The following is a 21272-nucleotide window of genomic DNA, read 5'->3' as shown; positions in this document are numbered from 1 at the left end:
ACATGGAGCTAAGTGTGCAGCTGGCAATTTGAAGAATGTGTACAATTTCAAATTTGATGCCCAAATATTTACCTAATCACCACAAAACTGCAAAGACAAGTTTTGGTCTGTGAAATAACAAATGAAAAACAAAGAAAAAATTAACTGGTCCAACTAGTCTGTCCCATCTAGGCATGGTGCAGCCTGTGTGCACTGTCAATGTACCCAGTCTGCTGGCATGCCAAGCATCCACAACATATTGAGATGGTCATAACTGAGTCATGCAGCCAGAATGTCTGACACCTGTTTACTAAAGCGCCTCTTCTGCAAACAGCTTGAGCATGGGTGGGGTCTCAAGGCGGTTAAAGAAAGTGCTATAAAGATACTCTGGAGGATTCACTTAGGAGTTTTGATATCGACTCCGAGTCCCGGGAGAAGTTTTCCCAGATCACTGCACCTAGCACAGCCAAATAAAAAATGGTCTGACCACCTTTGAAAGCAAATGCCTATCAGAGGCAGAGAGAAAACACAAGGAAAAGATATCCTGAGCCAGCAACTCGTCAAAACTCAGTTGCCTGTGATATCCTGTCCTATTTGTGCAGAGCCTTCTGAGCACAAATTGGCCTTAGCAGTCACCTACATACCCACTGAAACGTTACCAAATACCCAAGATGATGAATATAGACATTTTCGCCCCAAAGGACGAACAAGGCCCAGTCACAAATCTTCTGGGAGTAACAAGATAGAGAGAAAAAAAATCACAGGCTAATCTAGGTCAAAGTACTGCAATTCAAACAAGTTCCAGGAAAAGACAGTAACTGGTAACACTAGGCACAGCTAATTCCACTTGCCTTCGATTACTCGATAGGAAATTAGACAGAATCTACTGGACAAAAGCTATGATTTAACAATCTTAACATGTTTCAAACGGTCATCATCTGAACCTGAATCTAAAACAGAAAAAAGGAGTGAAGGGGAACCCCTCAAATTGATATGCAAAGAACAAGGGAAAAAAAAATCTTCCCATCCATTCCACTCCTTTCATGATTGGAAATATTGGAGAATTCCTGGCAGTGGCCAGCAAATTTATTTAGCACTGATTTAGTACATTAACTATCATTAATCCAATATACCGAATGAATAAGTAGAATTTACACCTGTCTGATTCTAATTCATTTAATTGGCTACAAACACTGGGAAAACCCGAAGACAAGATAAGTGTGATAAAAATTAAAAGTTCTTAAATTTTTATCATTAGCAAGGGAACTCATGAGTTTCAAGCAATAATTTCATCTTTACTTTCTCCTTGCCCCAGTTTAGGATTTAGCAACTATAGCAATCTTACTAACAAGTTTCAGAAGTTTTCCAGCAAAGAAAATTCTTGCAGAACAAAGAAAAAGACACATTTGGCATCAGAAGAGTGAGTGATACTGAAGACCTCAACCCCACACATAGAAGCCATTCTGTACATGAAGTGAATTAGAATTTGTTAATTAAAATTATTAGAATTTGCCCCTGCATTCTTTCTTCTTCCCTGTAACACATCACTGTAGAAAAGAAAATCTGACAATTACTTCTGACTACGTAATGATCATGAATGTCTATCACTAATTCTATAATTTTAAAACATATAAGAAACTTTTTTTTGTTTTTGGGGTATACAACTTTACTGGCCTCAGACTGTGCAATGATTCGGTCCAAGACAGCACCACCACCTAGCCTGAGTACCATTATAATCTCCACTGTATGAACATAGATCACTTATTTGTAGTATTAAAGAGGAGTAATGCTGTACTGTAGTGCTCTTTGGATAATGCCAGGATTTTTTTTTGCCCACTTGAACAGGCAGACAGAGCCTCAGTTTAATATGCCAAGCAAGGGACAGTACCTCAACAGTGCAATACTCCCTTGGTTTTGCACTAAATAATCAATCTAGCATGAACCCAGGACCTTCTAATTCTGAAGGGAGAGTATAGCCACTGAGTAAAACTGGAGGGGAAGACATTAATTCTCAAAGAGAATTTTCCATGGGAACTGGCAACCTTCCCACATGGCTGAAGAATTCTCAAATTGTAGGCAGTGTTAGCCGGCTTTTTTCCAACAATGTACATCAATCTAATTCTAATTCTGCGCTTACCAAATGTCCAAAGGTGTACAGTTTCTGTGTGTCCTAAAATGGCAGTGAGAAAGAAATAACTTACATTTATATGCTACCTTTCACAACTTCAGTAGTCCCAAAGAATTTTAAAGCCAATGAAATATTTAGTGTAGTCACTGTTGTTTTGTAGGAAACATGGCAGCTAAGATGCCAACAGAAAGCTCCCACAAACAGTGATGCCACGATGATCAGGTAACCTTGTGTTTTTTTAGTTATGTTGGTTGACAGGTAAATATTGGCCAGGACACAGGGGGGAATTCCCTGGCTCTTATTCAAAATAGCACCATGGAATTATGTCCATCCGAGAGAGAAAATGGGCCCTAGGTTTATCGCTTCATCTGAAAGATGCCAAATCTAACAGCTTTGCACTCCTTCATGATTCATAGAGAGGGCTCAACCCAAATTGTGTAGCAAGTGTTTCAGGCCCAAGGGTAGGGGTATATCCTCCAATTTGACATTGTGATCAGGTAATAGTTGTTGGGAGCTGCAGGGAGCAGAGGTACTGCAGAGAGATCGGGGAGAAACAAGAGTTAATCACTTTCAGGCTGCTCCTCACTATAGTTGAGTAAAGTCATTGGGAACAGCATCTTGTTTTGCAGCTTAGTAGCTGCAACTCCTATGCACTTTTGAAAAAACAGAAGCATCAGCCTAGATTTAGTGCTCAAGTCTCTGGAGTTGGACTTGAACCCACAATCACTTGGCTCAGAGATGACAGTATTAGCACTGAACCATAGCTGACACCTTTACAGACCTTAAAAGCCAATAAGGATCTCAAATGAAGTGGTGTTGGTGGATTATTGAGAGGTTCAAGATCAGTTCGAGCTCTTGCTCCTGAAGTCTATGTTGTGACACAGTAGAAGGCTGCTTGGCTGTGATGCTGTGGAACAGCCCATCGAGCTCCTCAATTTTAAAAATTTCAAGCCTGTTTTTAAATTGCTCCATGGCCCCTCCTCATCTCTGGAATCCCCTCAGCCAGACAAGCTATGATATCTGCACTCTTTTAATGCTAGTCTCTTGAGCATCCACGATTACAATCGCTCAGGTATTAGTGGGTCTTTGGAGGCCAAGGCCCCAAGCTCTGAAATTCCCTCCCTAAACCTCTCTCCCTCGGTTTCATTTAAGACACTTCTTAAAATCTACCTCATTGTCCAACCTTTTGGTCATCTGCCCTTACATTTCCTTATTTGGTATTCAATGTTTTATATTGTGAAGCGTCATATATGTTGTTGGTCTGGTGCTAGATTTATTAAATTTAATTTCATAACTTGACTTGGGGGATTTGACCCCATGACCTTGAATTTACAAGTCTAACCCTCGTTCTTTAGTGTAAACACAACAAAAAGAGTTAATGTCTGCAAGGGAGAAGGGGAATGAAGAAATATGGTGGAAAAGGGGATCACTGAGGATCACAGAAGTGCACACAAGAACAGGATGCCGGCAGAATTTGTTTTTTTTCCTCTTTCTTACCACAGGGTCATCAAGACCCATTGCAGCACTCGTCTAGATCAACGAATTCAGCACAGACCAGGAATCAGCCCGAATACCTTCTTGGGCTATACAGTGCTCCAGGCAGTGCAGTCACTTACTAAAGCCACTGATGAGCAACAGGTTATAAAGGTAAATATTGGAGATATTTTTTCAAAGCAAAACCTGAAAGGATGCTCTGTTTCTCTCAACTAATTGAAAATACACTACAGTCTCCTCTACAGATTCATAACAGCTGCGATGCCTCCCTCTGTGGAAGACAATAAATAAAATGTTAGATTAAAAATAAAAATAGTACTCAGTCCATAAAAACAGAGATTCCAGGTCCAATCCCTCATCTGTGCTCTTGACATTCAATGGCATTATGATCACTGAATCCCCACTATCAACATTCTGAGGGTTACCATTGACCAGAAACTGAACTGAACTAGCCATATAAATACAGTGGCTATGAGAGCAGGTCGGAGGCTGGGAATCCTGAAGTGATTAACTCACTTCCTGACTCCCCAAAGCCTGTCCACCATCTATAAGGCACAAGTCAGGTGTGTGATGGAATGTTCTCCATTTGCTTGGAATAGTGCAGCTCCAACAACACTCAAGAGGCTTGATACCATCCAGGACAAAGCAGCTCACTTGATCGGCACCCCATCAACAAACATTCACTGCCTCCACCACCGGTGAACACTGACATCAGTGTGTACCATCAACAAGATACACTGCAGGAACTCACCAAAGCTCCTTTGGCAGCACCTTCCAAGCCCACAACCACTACTCATTTGGAAGGACAAGAGCAGCAGATACATGGGAACACCACCAAGTTCCCCTCCAAGTCACTCACCATCTTCACTTGGAATTACATTGCCTTTCCTTCACTGTCACTGGGTCAAAATCCTGGAACTCCCTCCCTAAAAGCACTGTGGTTGTACCAACACCACAGGGACTCCAGCAGTTCAGGGAGGCAGCTCTCCACAACCTTCTCAAGGGCAATTAAGGATGGGCAATAAATGCTAGCCCAGCCAGGGCGCCCACAAAAAGTTGGTCTCAGCCAAGACTATAGAAGTGCTACTATAATTTACATCAGTGCCTCAGGCTAGGAAAATGAAAAATTATCAAGCATTCTCACTTCTTGGTGAGAATATTCAGTGCTCCTTACTGGAAAACATGCAGAGGCAAATATCGAATTAAAATAAAATCAGGCATGACTGTGAGGTCCTATGAATCATATCAATCATATTCACTTAGGCAAATTAATGACTGGCCACTGCTGTTCATGAATCTGTAACCACGTACTAGATAGCCACGTTTAGGAAAGGAGATATTTAGCGAATAATCATACAAAAAAAGACTAAACCTGATTACTATAGGTCAAAATAATGTTGTAAGTATGCTAACACTGATTTAGGAGTAAAACAGGAAACACTATATAATAGCACCACAATTACAAACGTAATATAACATTTGAAAAAATACTAAAGATACAATGTGCTAGCACATGGCCAATTAAGTGTCTGTTAGGTTTTCTTCATGCAAACAGTTTAAATTCTGTGTTAGAATATTGCCGAGATGAAAACACCACTCAAGTATTAGCTGCCAACTAATGCTAATTAGGTCATGTATCGTGAAGGAAATCTATGCTGAAACAGAGATAAAATTCATAAATGAACAATTTCAATTTAAGTACAAACTGAGTGGAACATATGCCCAGACATGTTCCTTTGGGTCCTAGTGAATAAAGGCACTAATTTGAATACAAATCTGATGGCCTCATATTTGAGATGCTTAATTCACTGATATCAACCAGGTCTGGAGTTAGTGCACTATAATTTGCTCAGCACCAATGATCAATAAAAGGGTACATAGATAAGAAATATAACAACTACTGAGCCAAAAATGCCTGGGCTCTTATGGGTTGTTCTTCATGGAGAAGAGCTTGCCAAAAAGCAGCATCTAGGCTTATTCGTTGCAAGATTGGCAATAAAACCCCTTTGACTGATTTCTACTCACCTTTCCAGAATGCTAACTCTCTAGTTCTATTACAGGATCTAACTCTTTTTTAATTAAATTAACTCTTGTGAACAGACACCTATATACCAACTTAATCTTCATGAGGTTAGCCTTTTGCAACCCTGAATAGATTCCCTTGTGTTACCTTCCAGTTTACATTCCTCACTTCTCTAATATCCTTTCAGAAACATTTATGTGAAATAGTTAAAAACAGTTTAATCACTGACTCTCTCTATGTTTGTTTCAGTGATTTGTTGTTTGAATTTCCATCAAAATTGATTGCCATATTAGTTAGAATGGTTTATCAATTTAACAAAAAAAAACTCTAGTGAAGAGCCACAGGGTTAAGGAACAGGAAACCACCAATGCTGAAAAGTAGGAAAGACGACAAATAAATGAAGAAGTTGCAATGGGTGATCCCATTTTGTGTTGTAACAGTGTGTAGGTTGTAGGAGGGAAGGAAGGCTGGGGGAACTATGGAATTTTACAGCTTTATCCAGAAAAGTTCTAGATTATCTCGTCATTCCCCTTGAACACAAGCTCATTTCTTTGCTCTAGACTATCTGTAGGTCCTGAATGGAGCTGCTGTGTCATAACAACCACAATCGTCAGCAGTGCTCCAGATATGCTCTAACAACATCCACTACTGGTGATTTGGGTGAAACATTGGCGAGTTCCGCTGTCTTTGGAACTGTAGTTCAGTAAGGACCAATTTTAGCTAACCCGCCCAGTGGGAATCTGACAGAATTGGATCAGGTGTGCATTTTACATGCTGTCCTGATTTTACTTTCCATTGAATTGTCATGAAAGTTTGAGCCAATAGAGCTCTTTTCTATGGAAAAGACTGAGGTCTGATTGAATTTTTCAAAATTATGATGTAGTTTGATGGGGTGAAGTTGGTGAAACAGTTTCCATTGTGGGCCAGTCCAGAACAAATGGGCATAAATATATGATATGCACTGGTTGCTTCCCAGGACTGGGGAACATAGAACTGGGGGTGGGGTGATGGGGAAGGGGGACATAATTTCAGGATAAAGGGTCGGCCATTTAGGACTGAGATGAAGAGAAATTTCTTTCCTAAGGCTGTGAATCTTTGGAATTCTCTATCTCAAGCTGTGGATGCTCAGTTGTTGAACATGTTCTAGACTTGGTCATAAGGGCACAAGAAATAGAAGGGGTAGATGATATGGTCTGCTGCACCATTCAATACAATCATGGCTGATCTCGGGCTTCAACTCTACTTTTGTGCCCGTTCCTCATATCCCGTGATTCCCTGAGACACCAAATACCTGTCTACCTTTGCATTAAATGTATTCAACCATGGAGCAACCACAACTCTCATGGGTAGAGAATTCCAAAGATTGCTGGCACTATCCTGAATTAGGTGGAACGGAGTTTATGGAGGTTCCTGTGAAATATAACCATTAGTCACTGTGCTGTAATTTCTACATAACTCTATATAAAACCAGAGAGGGAAGGAAAGGAGCAGTTCTACAATAGGCCTGTACTTTTATGAATGAATTATTAGAACAGCTGCATGGAAGAACTGGGTGGAAAATGGCAGTTGGCAACGTGACCAAAACTGGCTTCTTTTATAGAGATCCTTTGGGTTCCAAAGAACACTGGTTCAGTAGGTTATGGTTAAACTTCCTGTCATGCCCATTAAAGGCATGTCATATTCATAACTTTACACATGGACTTAGCTTATATGGAAAATTTTGGAACTGTCTTTTATTTGTTTAAAATGGACACTGAACTGTTAAAATAGCTGCCAAGGGTCAGGTGACCTTCGCTTATTCAACACAGACTATCAAGCTTCCAGGGAGCTCAGAGTTGAATAATCACAGGTGGGGGATTCCCCCTAGAATGGACATACTAAGACAAATGTTTACTGTGGAATTCACACCTGCCATTGTTCAAAGCTTACTCAAAACATAGAGTCAATGGTCTCCTAGACTCTGCATCCAGTTCAACAAAAGGAAATCTGATGAAACTAGTTATTCAACAGTTAAGTGTGAAAGACCACCATTTATCGCCTATTGTATATCTATGGGCTTTTAGCCACTCTGGGTGGACAATGCTGTTGACCATGTGACCAAAACTGGCTTCTGATACTATGGTCCTTTATTACCCCAAGACCCAGAAAAGACCTGGCCAGACTGAAGATCATCTCCAACAAGGTAACAGCTGCAGAGAGAGGCTATGCCATTTTTGCCTTTTAAGAACCATCTGTCATTAGCTAGTCTGAAAACCAGACTCTGAAATTATCTGCAAGCCAACTAGCAGCCAAAGATACTTAACCTGTGCCAGTTTCAAAGTTCACCTGAGAACCAACCTCCTAGATATGACTACAAGAAACTTTGTAACCTGCTACGAACCCTTCGCTTTAGAAGACCCTCACTTCAACTTTAAATCATAAAAGCTATTCAAGAGTCTACAGGCCTGCCATGTGGGAGACTGGAAATCAGAGACTGAATTAACTGCAACCTGCAAAAACACACTCGCTTTATCTGTATCCAATCTGTGTGTGTTCGTGTACGTGTGTGTGCACACACACGTCTGCCTGTGTGTGAAAGACAGTGGTAAGACAAGATCAGCGTCTGAGAATAAATAGCTCATTTTAAACTCACGAAAGCTTGCTGCTGAATTATTTCATTGGTTTACACACTCCAAGATTAGGAAAAGGCTGGTTATGGGCAGTAAGAGAGGACATAAGCTCATTCCCAAGACATTACTGCAGGAGTTCCTCAGAGTACTGTCCAAGGCCCAACCATCTTCAGCTGCTTCCTCAATGATCTTCCCTCCATTGTAAGGTCAGAAGCGGGAGTGTGCGCTGATGACTGCACAATATTCAGTTCCTTTCGCAACTCCTCAGATACATAAGTAGACTGTATCCATATGCAGCAAGACCTTGACAACCTTCAGGCTTGGGCTGAATAGTGGCAAGTGACAATCGTGCCACACAAGTGCCAGGCAATGACTACCTCTACCAAGTGCAAATCTAACCACCTCCCCATGACATTCAATGACATTACCATTGCTGAATTAGACACTATCAGCATCCTGTCCTGGAGGTTACCATTTACCAGAAACTAAACTGGACCAGCCATATAGATGCTATGGCTCCAAGACCAGGTCAGAGGCTGAGAATTCTGGAGGCAGGTAACACACCTCCCGATTCCCCAAAGTCTGACCACTATATGAAAGGCACAAGTCAGGAGTGTGATGGAATATTCTCCACTTGCCTCAATGAGTGAGGCTCCAACACTCAAGAAGCTCAACATCACCCAGGACAAAACAGCATGCTTGATTGGTATCCCATCCACCAATCTAAATATTGACTTCCTCCACCACCGACACACAATGCCAGCAATGTCTACTGCATACGAGATGCACTGCAGCAACTCACCAAGCCTCCTTCCACAGCACCTTCCAAATCTGCAACCTCTACCACCTAGAAGAACAAGGGCAGCAGATGCATGGGAATACCACTACCTGCAAGTTCCTCTCCAAGTCACACTCCATCCTGACTTAGAAATGTTGCTGGATCAAAATCCTGGAACTCCCTTCCTAACAGCACTGTGAATGTACCTGTACCAGATGAATTGCAGTGATTCCAGAAGGAAGTTCACCACCACCTTCCCAAGGACAATTAGTGATGGGCAAAAAATGCTAGCATTGCCAGTGATGCCCACTTCCCATGGAAGAATAAAGAAAAAACTATCAGTGTCTTTGATCCATACTGTCAACCTCCTTCTATTCTTCCCTCTTTCCTGAATACAACGTAGCCAGAAATATTAAGTGCCCATTCCTCTCCTTGTTTGAGCTAATTCTCCCTCAAGTTGGCAAGATGTAACTAGTGGAGTGTCACAGATATCAGTCTTGGGGCTTCAATTATTTACAATCTATATCAATAATTTGGATGAAAGGACAAAATGTATTGTAGACAAATTTGCTGACGATACAAAGATAGGTAGGAAAGCAAGTTGTGAAGAGGAAACAAAGTGTCGGCAAACTGACAGCTAGGCTAACTGAGTGGGCAAAAATTTGGCAGACAGTAAAATGTGGGAAAACGTGAGGTAGCCCACTTTGGCAGAAAGAATAGAAAAGCAGAATACTATTTGATTGGAGATAGAAAAACTGCAGAACTCTCTGGTATAGAGGGATCTTGGTGTCCTTGTGATAAATCACAAAGTTAGTATGCAGGTACATCAAGTGATTAAGAAGGCAATGTTGGCGTTTATCACAAGGGGAACAGAGTATAAAAGTAAGGAAGTGTTAACTGCAGCTGTAGGCCACATCTGGGATACTGTGTTCAGTTTTGGTCTCCTTACATAATAATGGATTGTTATTATTATTGGCTATCCCTCACTACGGAGGATGATCATCTTCCAGGAGTCCAAAGATGGCTGATGAAGCTGGAGAATTCGTTCTACTGCAGCCTTTGTCCACCAGAACAGCCGTTGAGATATTCCAGATAGCACATCTTCCTCCATCTGTTCTGCCGTTGAGGACTTGTTTGCCAGAACCTTGTCTGCTGGGTATTTCTAGGATTCCTAACAGGCCTTCACAGCAACTGAAAGGGTTCAGGACATAAGCAGTCCCACCATACTCCACCTTTTCATACTCATTGCCCAGGTTCTGCAGCGAGGATGAGGGGGTGGACTTTGGAACCCTTAAGAAAGGATACAATTGCATCAGGAGCACTGAGAACGTTCACTCAACTGATACCCGGGATGAAGGGGGTTATCTTATGAGGAAACTTTGAGCAGGTTGGGCCCTTACCCATTGGAGTTTAGAAGAATGAGAGGAGATCTTATTGAAATATATAAAATCCTGAGGAGACTTATCAGGGTAGATGTTGAAAGCATGTTTCCCTTGTGGGGTAGACTAGAACTAGGGGACACAGTTTAAAAATTAAGGGTCTCCCATTTAAAACTTTTTCTCTGAGCGTCATTAGTCTTCCCCAGAGAGCACTGGAGTAGGTCATTGAATATATTCAAGGCTGAGTTAAAATTGGGCCTAAGCTCATTGGAGTTTAGAAGAACGAGAGGTGATCATGTTCAAACATACAAGATTTTGAGAGGGCTTGACAAGGTAAATGCTGAGAGGATGCTTCCCTTTGTGGGCAAATCAAGAACTAGGACACAGATTCAAACTAAAGGGTTTCCTATTTAAGACAGAAATGAGATGGAGTTTCTTCCCATGGAGAGTTGTTAATTTTTGGAATTCTCTAGCCTGAAGAGCACTGGAGGCTGGGTCATTGAATACATTTAAGACCAAGTTAAACAGATTTTTGATCTACAAGGGAATCAAGGGTTATGGGGGACGGGCAAGAAAGTGAAGTTAGGGCCACAATCAAATCAGCTATGATCTTGTTGGATGGTAGAACACGCTCAAAGGGCCTACACCTGCTCCTATTTCTATGTCCTTACGTTAAACAGAGAAAGGAACTTGGTGTTCCTTAAAGTAGGGGACCAAGAAGTGAGGCAGGAAGGAAGTCAATGATGCACTGTCTCTTACTTCCTCTGATCATTTTCAAAAAGTAGAAAGCTGGTATCCAGAGAAAGAAGCAGTTATTAACTATTTGATTATTCTCATTACTGAGGAAGAGGAGGGAAAATTGCCTAAATTATATTCCAAAGAATAATACAGGCTGAGCTAGAAAGTATGCAAGTAACACCATGATATAAAGTCAACAGACATAACTGGAAATAACGTCAGTCACCTGAACAACAGTTACAGAGAAACCCTTCAAAGCAATCGTGAGATCTAGTGAGCATGCTTAGAAAAAGCATAACTTGTTGAAAGACAATCAGCTGAGATTCAGTAAAAGTAGATCATGTTTAATTAATTTAATGGCCTTTTTCCAAAGTCATTCCTAACATGATAAATGGACAAAATGCATTTGATATTACACGCTTGATTTTCAGTAAGCATTTGACAAGGCTTCTACATTTGCGATTTATGGTTAAGGTGAAGAGTCACAGAATATGAACATGAGTGAGAGAGAAATTGACTTAAAAACAGATAACATACAAAGTTTAAAAGCAAAAAACTGCGGATGCTGGAAATCCAAAACAAAAACAAAAATAAAAATACCTGGAAAAACTCAGCACCTGCGGAGAGGAACACAGTTAACGTTTCGAGTCCGTATGACTCTTCAACAGAATGAAGGAAAAATAGAAGAGAGGTGAAATATAAGCTGGTTTAAGGGGGGTTGGGACAAGTAGAGCTGGATAGAGGGCCAGTGATACGTGGAGATAGCCAAAAGATGTCATAGACAAAAGGACAAAGAGGTGTTGACGGTGGTGATATTATCTAAGGAATGTGCTAATAGGTGACAAAGTTTGCAGGGTGGAAGGACGTTGTGAGTAGGCTAGCATATGGATTGGTATCAACGTTTGTTGCTTTTAATGCTTAGATTATTTGGAGGAGCAAACATATCATTAGTAACTCATAGCAAGTCATCCAGTTCTCAGTTAATATTAAATTGGGGATCCAGTGATAAATATAGGCAGGTAAGAGTAAAACTGAGGTAAAGGAACATTGTTGTGCGCACAGTTTGTAACTCCAAATTTTTTCCATTATGGTATTTAACCAGCTAGCTCGACAATAGACAAGAGTTTCTGACTTCAGGTGGGGTGGTGGAGGGGAGGAACATTAATTCAGGTGCAATAGATTCAAGGCCATCCTGAACTTAAGCCCGCTGGTGCTAATGCTTTGTGAGTTAGTTTTGATTTTATTCTATTTTAGTCAGAATTGGTGATCTCACCTGGGACTGCTTAATACACAAAAAGTCAAATAAAGCTTTTGTTTCTCACTTTCTTTATGAAATTATTACTTTATTCACCTCCCCTTATGTAGTTGCTAGCATCGATATCTCTTCCATTTGCTTGTGCCTCTTTTTTCCCTCTCTATATACCTAAATACGAACGACACTAAAAAAGTCTATCTGTTTACAAGGAATTTTCTCCCTCATTTTGCATTTTCTAGTTCTTGCGTAGTTTCTCACACTCCACTTCATTGTTTTACAATTTGTGTCTCCACATGTTTGTCTTTTTAAAAATTTTATTCTCAAGATGCAGGAATTGCTAGAAAGGTCGCACTTATTGCCCCATCCCTAGTTTCTCATGATGGTGCTCCCAAAATGGTATTAAGAAAGAGAACTCCAGGATTCACCCACTGGTAATAAAAGAATAGCGACACTTGTTCGAATCCAAATGGTGTTGATGAGGAACTTGTGTTTCCATGGCACTGCTCCTTGTTCTTCTTGATGCAGAAGAAGTGTTGTCAAAATGGCCTTATTGCTGCAGTGTATTGTACATAAGTCTGCTGCAACATGCTGGTGTGGAAGACATAAGTAATGAGCTCTATGTCATTGGATCAATGAAATGAACTGCTGTGTCCAGAAGGTCTTGAGCTTGAATGATGGATAGGTGTGGTGATGTCAAAAGGTGATTCATCACAACCCGTGCCCTCACACCCCATGCCTATCAGCTGATGAATCAGTATTTCTCCATGTTGAACAACACATGGAGGAAGCACTGAAGGTGGCAAGGCCATAGAATGTACTCTGGGTGGGGGACTTCAATGTCCATCACCAAGAATGGTTCCGTAGCACAACCAGAGACCGAGCTGGCCGAGTCCTAAAGCACATAGCTGCTAGATTGGGTTTTTGGCAGGTTGTGAAGGAAACAATAAAAGGGAAAAACATAACTGACCTCATCCTCACCAACCTGCCTGTCACACATGTATGACCGTGTCAGTAGGAGTGACCAACGCACAGTCCTTGTGAAGATAAAGTCCCGTCTTCACGTTGAGGATATCCTCCATCATGTTGTGTGGCACTACTACTGTGCTAAATGGGATAGATTTCAAATAGACCTAGCAACTCAAGACCGGACAAAAATGAGGCGCTGTGGGCCATCAGCAGCAGCAGAATTGTAATAAAGCATTATCTACAACCTCATGGCCTGGCATATCCCACATTCTACCACTAACATCAAGCTAGGGGATCAACCCTGGCTTAATGAAAAATACAGAAGGGCATGCCAGGAGCAGCACCAGGCATACCTCAACCTGGTGAAGCTATTGGCATGCCAAACAGCATAAGCAGCAGGTGATGGACAGAGCTAAGTGATTCCACAACCAGTGGATCAGATCAAAGCCCTGCAGTCCTACCACATCCAGTCATGAATGGTGGTGGACAATTGAACAACTCACTGGAGGAGGAGGCTCCACAAATATCCTCATCTTCAATGACATGGAAGCCCAGCACAGCAGTGCACAGATAAGGCTGAAGCATTTGCAACAATCTTCAGCCAGAAGTGCTAAATGAATGATCCATCACGGCCTCATTTACAGGTCACCCAGCATCACAGATGCCAGTCTTCAGCCAATTCGATTCACTTCACGTGATATCAAGGAATGGCTGAAGGCACTAGGTACTGCAAAGGCTTTGGTTCCTGACAATGTTCTGGCAACAACTCTAGAACTTGCCGCGTCCCTAGCCAAGCTGTTCCAGCTACAACAATGGCATCCACATGGTAATGTGGAAAATTGCCCAGTGATGTCCTGTACACAAAAAGCAGGACAAATCTAACCCAATCAATTACTCCTCATCAGTCTATGCTTGATCATCAGTAAAGTGATGAAAGGGTCATCAACAGTGCTATCAAGCGGCACTTGATTAACAATAACCTGCTCACTGACGCTCAGTTTGGGTTGCACCGGGGCCACTCATCTCCTGCCTCATTGCAGCCTTGGTTCAAACATGGACAAAAGAGCTGAACTCCTGAAGTGAGGAGAGAGTGACTGCCCTTGACATTAAGGCAGCATTTGACAGAGTGTGGCCCAGCAAAACTGGAGTCAATGGGAATTGGGGGGAAATTCTCCATTGGTTGGAGTCATACCTACCACAAAGGAAAATGGTTGTGGTTGTTGGAAGTCAATCTTCTCAGCTCCAAGACATCACTTCAGGGGTTCCTCAGGGTAGTGTCCTAGGCCCAACCACCATCAGCTGCTTCATGAATGACCTTACTTCCATCATGAGGTCAAAGGTGGGGACATTTGCTGATGATTGCACAATGTTTAGCACCATACATTACTCCTCAGATACTGAAGCAGTCCATGTCCAAATGCAGCCCGACCTGCACAATATCCAGGCTTGGGCTGACAAGTGACAAGTAACATTTGTGCCACTCAAGTGTCAGGCAATGACCATCTCCAACAAGGGCAACTCTAACCATCACCCCTTGACATTCAATAGCATTTCTATCGCTGAATCCCCCACTATCAAAATCCTGGGGTTTACCATTGACCAGAAACTGAACTGGACAACCACATAAATACTGTGGCTACAAGAGCAGGTCAGAGGCTAGGAATCCTGTGGCGAGTGTGCAGTGTGCTTGCACATGAACAGGGGAGAGACCTCATCCTGAGTGAGAGACAGCCAAAGTGAGTGTGGGTATTGGCAATTTGGTGCACAGTGTGAATTTGGTGCATAGGGGAAGAGGTGCTCTTTGCAGTTTTTCGTTGCTATCCAACTTCTTAAACATTCAGAGATGGTCTTGCCCTGCTGCAGCAGTAGAGGCTACAAGGGAAAGGAATGACTGGTAAGTAGTGGGTACGGTTGGGTAAGTATTTACTACTTTTATTGCTTATGGTTTAAGGTCTTTTTGTGGTTTATAGTTTGTATATTCCGTAGTAATGAGGATCAGGAAAGAAGGGCCCTAGAGTAATTGATTTAAAAGGTTTAATTTAAAGGGATAAGTCATGGCAGGAGAGCTCAAAGCCATGGTGTGCTCCTCGTGCTACATGTGGTAGGCCGGGAACATTGCCAGTGCTCGGGACCAGCATGTGTGCAGGAAGTGTGTCCAGCTGCAGCTCCTGGAAGCTCAGGTTTCAGAGCTGGAATGGCAGCTGAGGACAATGTGGAACATCCGTGAGTCTGAGAGCATTGTGAGTAGCACGTTTAGAGAGGTGGTCACACCGCAGCTGAAGGGGCTTGAGGAAGGAAGGGAATGGGTGACCACCAGGCAGGTAGTTCAGGAGTCCCCTGGGGTCCCGCTCGCAAATTGGTATTCCAATTTGGAGGCTGATGAGGGCGCTGGTTCCTCCATGGAGTGCAGAAAGAGCCAAGCTTCTGGCACCACAAGCAGCCTATCTGGACAGGAGGGGATGGAGAGAGGAACAGCAATAGTAATAGGGGATTCTATAGTCAGGGGAACAGATAGATGCTACCGAGGCCGTCAACGTGACTGCAGGATGGTCTGTTGACTCCCTGGTGCTAGGGTCCTGGATATCACAGAATGTCTGCAGGGCTTCCTGAAGGGGGAGTGTGATAACGCAGAGGTCATGGTACATATAGGTACCAATGACATAGGCAGAAAGAAGGATGAGGTCTTGCATCAAGGATTCAGGGAGTTAGGCAGTAGGCTAAAAAGCAGGCCCTCTCAGGTTGTAATCTTTGGATTTCTCCCAGTGCCACGTGCTAGTGAGCATAGAAATAGGAGAATAGCGGAGGTGAATACGTAGCTTAAGAGTTGATGCAGGAGGGAGGGTTTAAGATTCCTGGATCATTGGGACCGTTTCTGGGGAAGGTAGGGCCTGTACAAGCGAGACAGTCTACATCTGTACCAGAGCAGGACTAACATCCTTGTGGGCTGGTTTGCTAGTGCTGCTGGGAGGAGTTTAAACTAATTCGGCAGGGGGAGGGAGACACAGAATGTTAGCAGAATAGGGACACATCCTAATACAGTAAAATAATCAAGTCAGGGGGAGTACAGCTGCATTAAGTTTCAAGGGAGTAAGGCAAGGCTGGATGGCCTCTACTTTAATGCCAGGAGTATTTACAGAGGTAAAACGGATGAGTTAAGGTTGAAGATTGACACGTGGAATTGTGATATGGCAGCCATCAATGAGACATGGTTGAGGGAGGGGCAGGATTGGCAGCTCAACATTTCAGGATATAGAATCTTCAGGTGAGACAGGGGAGAGGGTAAAAGAGGAGGAGGCATTGCATAACTAGTTAAGGAGTCAGTTACTGCAGTAAGGAGAGATGATATCTTGGAGGGGGCATCAAATGAAGCTTTGTGGGTGGAGCTTTGGAATAAAAAGGGGGCAGCCACATTGTTAGGTGTTTATTGTAGACCCCCAGATAGTCAGTGGGAAATTGAGGAGCAAATATATGTACAATTTGCAGAGATGTGAAAAATCAATAACAAAAGGGTGATTTCAACTTTCCCAACATTAATTGGGATAGACATAGTGTTAAGGGCTTAGATGGAGTGGATTTGTTGAAATGTGTACAGGAGAACAATTTAGGTCAATATGCAGAGGGTCCAACAAGGGACGGCGCAGTGCTGGACCTAATTCTGGGGAATGAAGTCGGACAGGTGGCTGAGGTTGTGGTGGGGGAGCATTTTAGTGATAGCGAGCACAAAATGGTACAATTTAAGCTTGTTATAGACAAAGAAATAGACAAGTTGAAAAAAGTTGTTTTGGATTGGGGGGAGAGTGGATTTTAGTAAAATAAGGCAGAATCTGGCCAGGGTAGATTGGGAACAGCTACTTGTAGGGAAAACTACAGAGGAGCATTAGGCAGCGTTCAAAAAGAAAATGGGGTGGGTACAGGCTCAACATGTTCCCTCTAGGGTGATCACAAGGACTAACAAGCCCAGAGAATCATGGATGACTAGAGATATTCAAGATACGATGAGAAGGAAAAGAGAGGGCTTTTAGCAGGTACAAGGGAATCAAATCAGCGGAGGGATAAGTGGAGTACAGAAAGTGCAGGGTGGAGCTTAAGAAATTAATTAGGAGATCAAAGAGGGGACATGAGAAAGCTCTGGCTGGTAAAAGCAGGGAAAATCCCAAGATATTCTATAAGTATATCAATGGGAAGAGGATAACCAGGGAAAAAGTAGGGCCCATTATGGATCAAGGGGGCAACCTATGGGTGGAGCCAGAGGACATCGGTAGAGTGTTGAATACTTCACATCCGTTTTCACCCTAGAGAATGAGGATGAAGGTATGGAACTCAGGGAGTCTCAAGGTTCATGAGCAAATTGATTTGGGAGTGACAAGGTATTGGAGATGTTGGCAGGCTTAAAAGTGGACCAATGTCTAGTTCCAGATGATCCGTGTCCCTGACTGTTGAGGGAGGCAAGGGATGAGATAGCAGGGGCTCTGACCCAAATTTTCTATTCCTCTCTAGCCACAGGGGAGGTGCCAGAGGACCGAAGAACAGCTAACATGGTTCCGCTATTTAAGAAGGGTTATAGAGAGAAGCCAGGGAACTATGGGCCAGTGAATCTCAAGTCAGTGTTAGGGAAATTATTGGAGAAAATTCTGAAGGAGAGAATCTATCTCAACTTGGAGAGGCAAGGTTTGATCAGCAATAGTCAGCATGGCTTTGTCAGAGGGAGGTCATGCCTAACAAACCTAATTGAATTTTTTGAGGTGACGGCCAGGTGTGTAGATGAGGGTAGTGCAGTTGATGTAGTTTATATGGATTTCAGCAAAGCATTTGACAAGGTCCCACATTGGAGACTTATAAAGAAAGTAAATGCACATGGGATGCAGGGTAATTTGATAAGGTGGATTCAAAATTGGCTTAGTTGTAGGAGACAGAGGGTGATGACAGAAGGATGCTTCAGTGATTGGAAGCCAGTGTCCAGTGGCGTACCACAGGGATCTGTGCTCGGTCCTTATTATTCATCATTTATATAAACGACATAGATGACTATGTGGGGGGTAGGATTAGTAAGTTTGCGGATGACACAAAGATTGGCCAGGTGGTTAACAGTGAGGTTGAGTGTCTTGGGCTACAGGAAGATAGAGACGGGATGGTCAAACGGGCAATAAGTGGCAGATGGAATTTAACCCTGAAAAAAGCGTGAGGTGATGCACTTTGGAACGAGTAATTTGACAAGGAAGCATTCAATGAACAGCATGACACTAGGAAGTTCTGAAGAACAAAGGGACTTTGGCGTGTGTTTCCATAGATCTCTGAAGGCAGAGGGGCATGTTAGTGGGGTGGTGAAAAAGGCATATGGGACACTTGCCTTTATCAATCGAGGCATAGATTACAAAAGTAGGGAGATCATGTTGGAGTTGTCTCGAACCTTGGTGAGGCCACAGCTGGAGTACTGTGTGCAGTTCTGGTTGCCACATTATAGGAAATATGTGATTGCACTGGAGGAGGTGCAGAGGAGATTCACCAGGATGTTGCCTGGGATGAAACATTTAAGTGATGAAGATAAGTTGGATAGACTTGGGTTGTTTTCGTTGGAGCAGAGAAGACTGAGGGGCAGCCTGATCGAGGTGTACAAGATTATGAGGGGCATGGACAGGTTGGATAGGGAGCAGCTGTTCCCCTTAGTTGAAAGGTCAGTCACGAGGGGACATAAGTTCAAGATGTGGGGCAGGAGGTTGAGCACATGGCACGTCATAACATTCAAGGCTATGGGCCAAGTGCTGGTAAATGGGATTAGGTAGGTAGGTCAGGTGTTTCTCACATGTCGGTGCAAACTTGATGGGCCGAAGGGCCTCTTCTGCACTGTGAGATTCTGTGAGTAACTCACCACCTGACTCCCCAATGCCTGTCCACCATCTACATGGCACAAGTCAGGAATGTAATGTAACACTCTCCACTTGCCTGGATGAGTGCAGATCCACAACTCTCAAGAACCTTGACACCATCCAGGACAAAGCAGCCTGCTTGACTGGTGTCTCTTCCACAAACATTCACTCCCCCCCCACCACTAACACACAGTCTACCATCTACAAGCAGCGCTGCAGGAACTCACCAAGCCTCCTTACACAGCACCTTCCAAAGCCACAGCCGCTACCAACTAGAAGGACAAAGGCAGCAGACACATGGGAACACCACCACCTTGATGTTTCCCTCCAAGCTACTCACCATCCTGACTTAGAAATATATTGCTGTCGCTGGGTCAAAATCCTGGAACTCCCTCCCTACATTATTGTGGGTGTACCTACGCCACATGGACTGCAGTAGTTTATCACGAAAGTATAATAATTCTCATAATATTATTGTGATTTATTGTAAATGTAGGATAATTGTGGGGTTTGGATAGTTTCTGTGCGTGTGTGTGCTTATGTGGGATTTAATTGAATTGGAGGCAGCTGGTCTGGAGGCTTTGTCTCATCAAAAGAAGCTAGGTTTGAAATGCTAAATACGTGAACGCTGAAGTCTTAGGATGCGAGGTGAGGAGAATATGCATTTTTAGACAAATCAGGGTAGTCTGAATTTCAAAGAGATGGGAGGATGTTACACCTAGCCAGAGAAGCTAGGCCAAGCATTGTGTTTATTTTTCCTAAAGGTTACTGACAATATTAGCATCATAAAAAGACTTATATAATGAAAAAGTAAAATTCCAAAGACATATGGGGACAATGGAATTTACATTAAAAGGGAGAAACATATATAAAGGAGAATGAGGCTGTGTGTCAGGGAAGGCGTTGCAAGATCTACCAGAAGTGTGAAAGGCCTCCAGTATTTGTGCTTTAAGCCTGTCTACAGAAACCAAAGCCTGGGAAAAACTATTTTGAATCCTACTGTCCAGGGTATTATAGAATTAATTGGGTGTTTTATAAGTTATTATAGTAGTAATTTGTGAGTTATTAAAGGAGTAATTTGTAGACCTATGTATGTGCTTGAAATCTTTTCTTTTGTTAACAAATGTTTAGTTTTGTTTTCTAAAAAAATCTGATGTCTTGGTGGGCTTATTACTCCCGAATTCAGGGCACGCATCTCGAAAAAAATACAAATTGCCAAACCATTGTGACAATGTGATCAAGTTTCCTTCGTGGAGTTGATCCGCCTGGCATACGTCACCTGCCGTGTCATAACAGGTTCAATAAGGCAGCTCATTACCACCTTCTCAAGGGCAATTAGGCATGTTCACATCCCATGAATGAATTTTTAAAAAACCATGCTCAGCCATGCTCGTGTCAAAACTGGTCCAATTAAGCTGCTGGTCACCCTGAAGAATATTGATGATGAAGGTCCCAGTGATTATGGTAATTTTGAAAGTCAGAAGGATAAGCCTGAGCTTTTCTCAGTTGGAAATGGTACTTACATGATACAAACATTGCCTGTCACTAGTCAGACCAAGCCTGGATATTAAGTTACATCTGCTTCATTATTAGGGAAGTTGTAGGGTTGAATCATTAGTAAACAGTTCCACTGCTGACCATCGAGAGGGTGAAGGTCAATGAAAACAGGTGGACTAAGAAAGTCCCCTTCCTGGAGGAATTCCTGCAGCCATGTCTTGGGCTGCAATAACTGATCTGACAGTTACCACAGCTGTCCTTTTTGTCAGCTTTAACTCACAGCTACTGGAGAATTTTTTATTTTGGCGCCTACTGACCTATTTTGTTAGCACTCCTGGGCATTCCACTGTTAAGTTAATGATCAATGCTTTGGAAAGGTCAGGATCCAAGTGGTCTGGCTTAATCTGAACCAATCATCCATGAACAGTTTATTAGTGATAGCATTACTGAGGACTCTTTTCATCATTTTATTGAGATTGGAAAGCAGGTTCAGAGGGGAGTTATGGCCTTGGATCATATATCTTAATGTTCCTGAATAAGTTTATTTATATGCTTCCTTCCC

General features: G+C 42.6%; 1 protein-coding gene across 2 annotated transcripts in view; it reads right to left on the bottom strand.

The window, feature by feature from the left end:
• dym (dymeclin) overlaps window positions 1–21272 on the bottom strand; it is a 553915-nt gene that overhangs the window by 234297 nt on the left and 298346 nt on the right. The gene's annotated exons all lie outside the window — the stretch shown is intronic.

This window comes from Carcharodon carcharias, chromosome 1 (genome assembly GCF_017639515.1).
Source record: "Carcharodon carcharias isolate sCarCar2 chromosome 1, sCarCar2.pri, whole genome shotgun sequence".
Classification (NCBI taxonomy): domain Eukaryota; kingdom Metazoa; phylum Chordata; class Chondrichthyes; order Lamniformes; family Lamnidae; genus Carcharodon; species Carcharodon carcharias.
The sequence above is the reverse complement of the archived record's forward strand: the minus strand, read 5'-3'. Positions and strand labels throughout refer to the sequence as shown.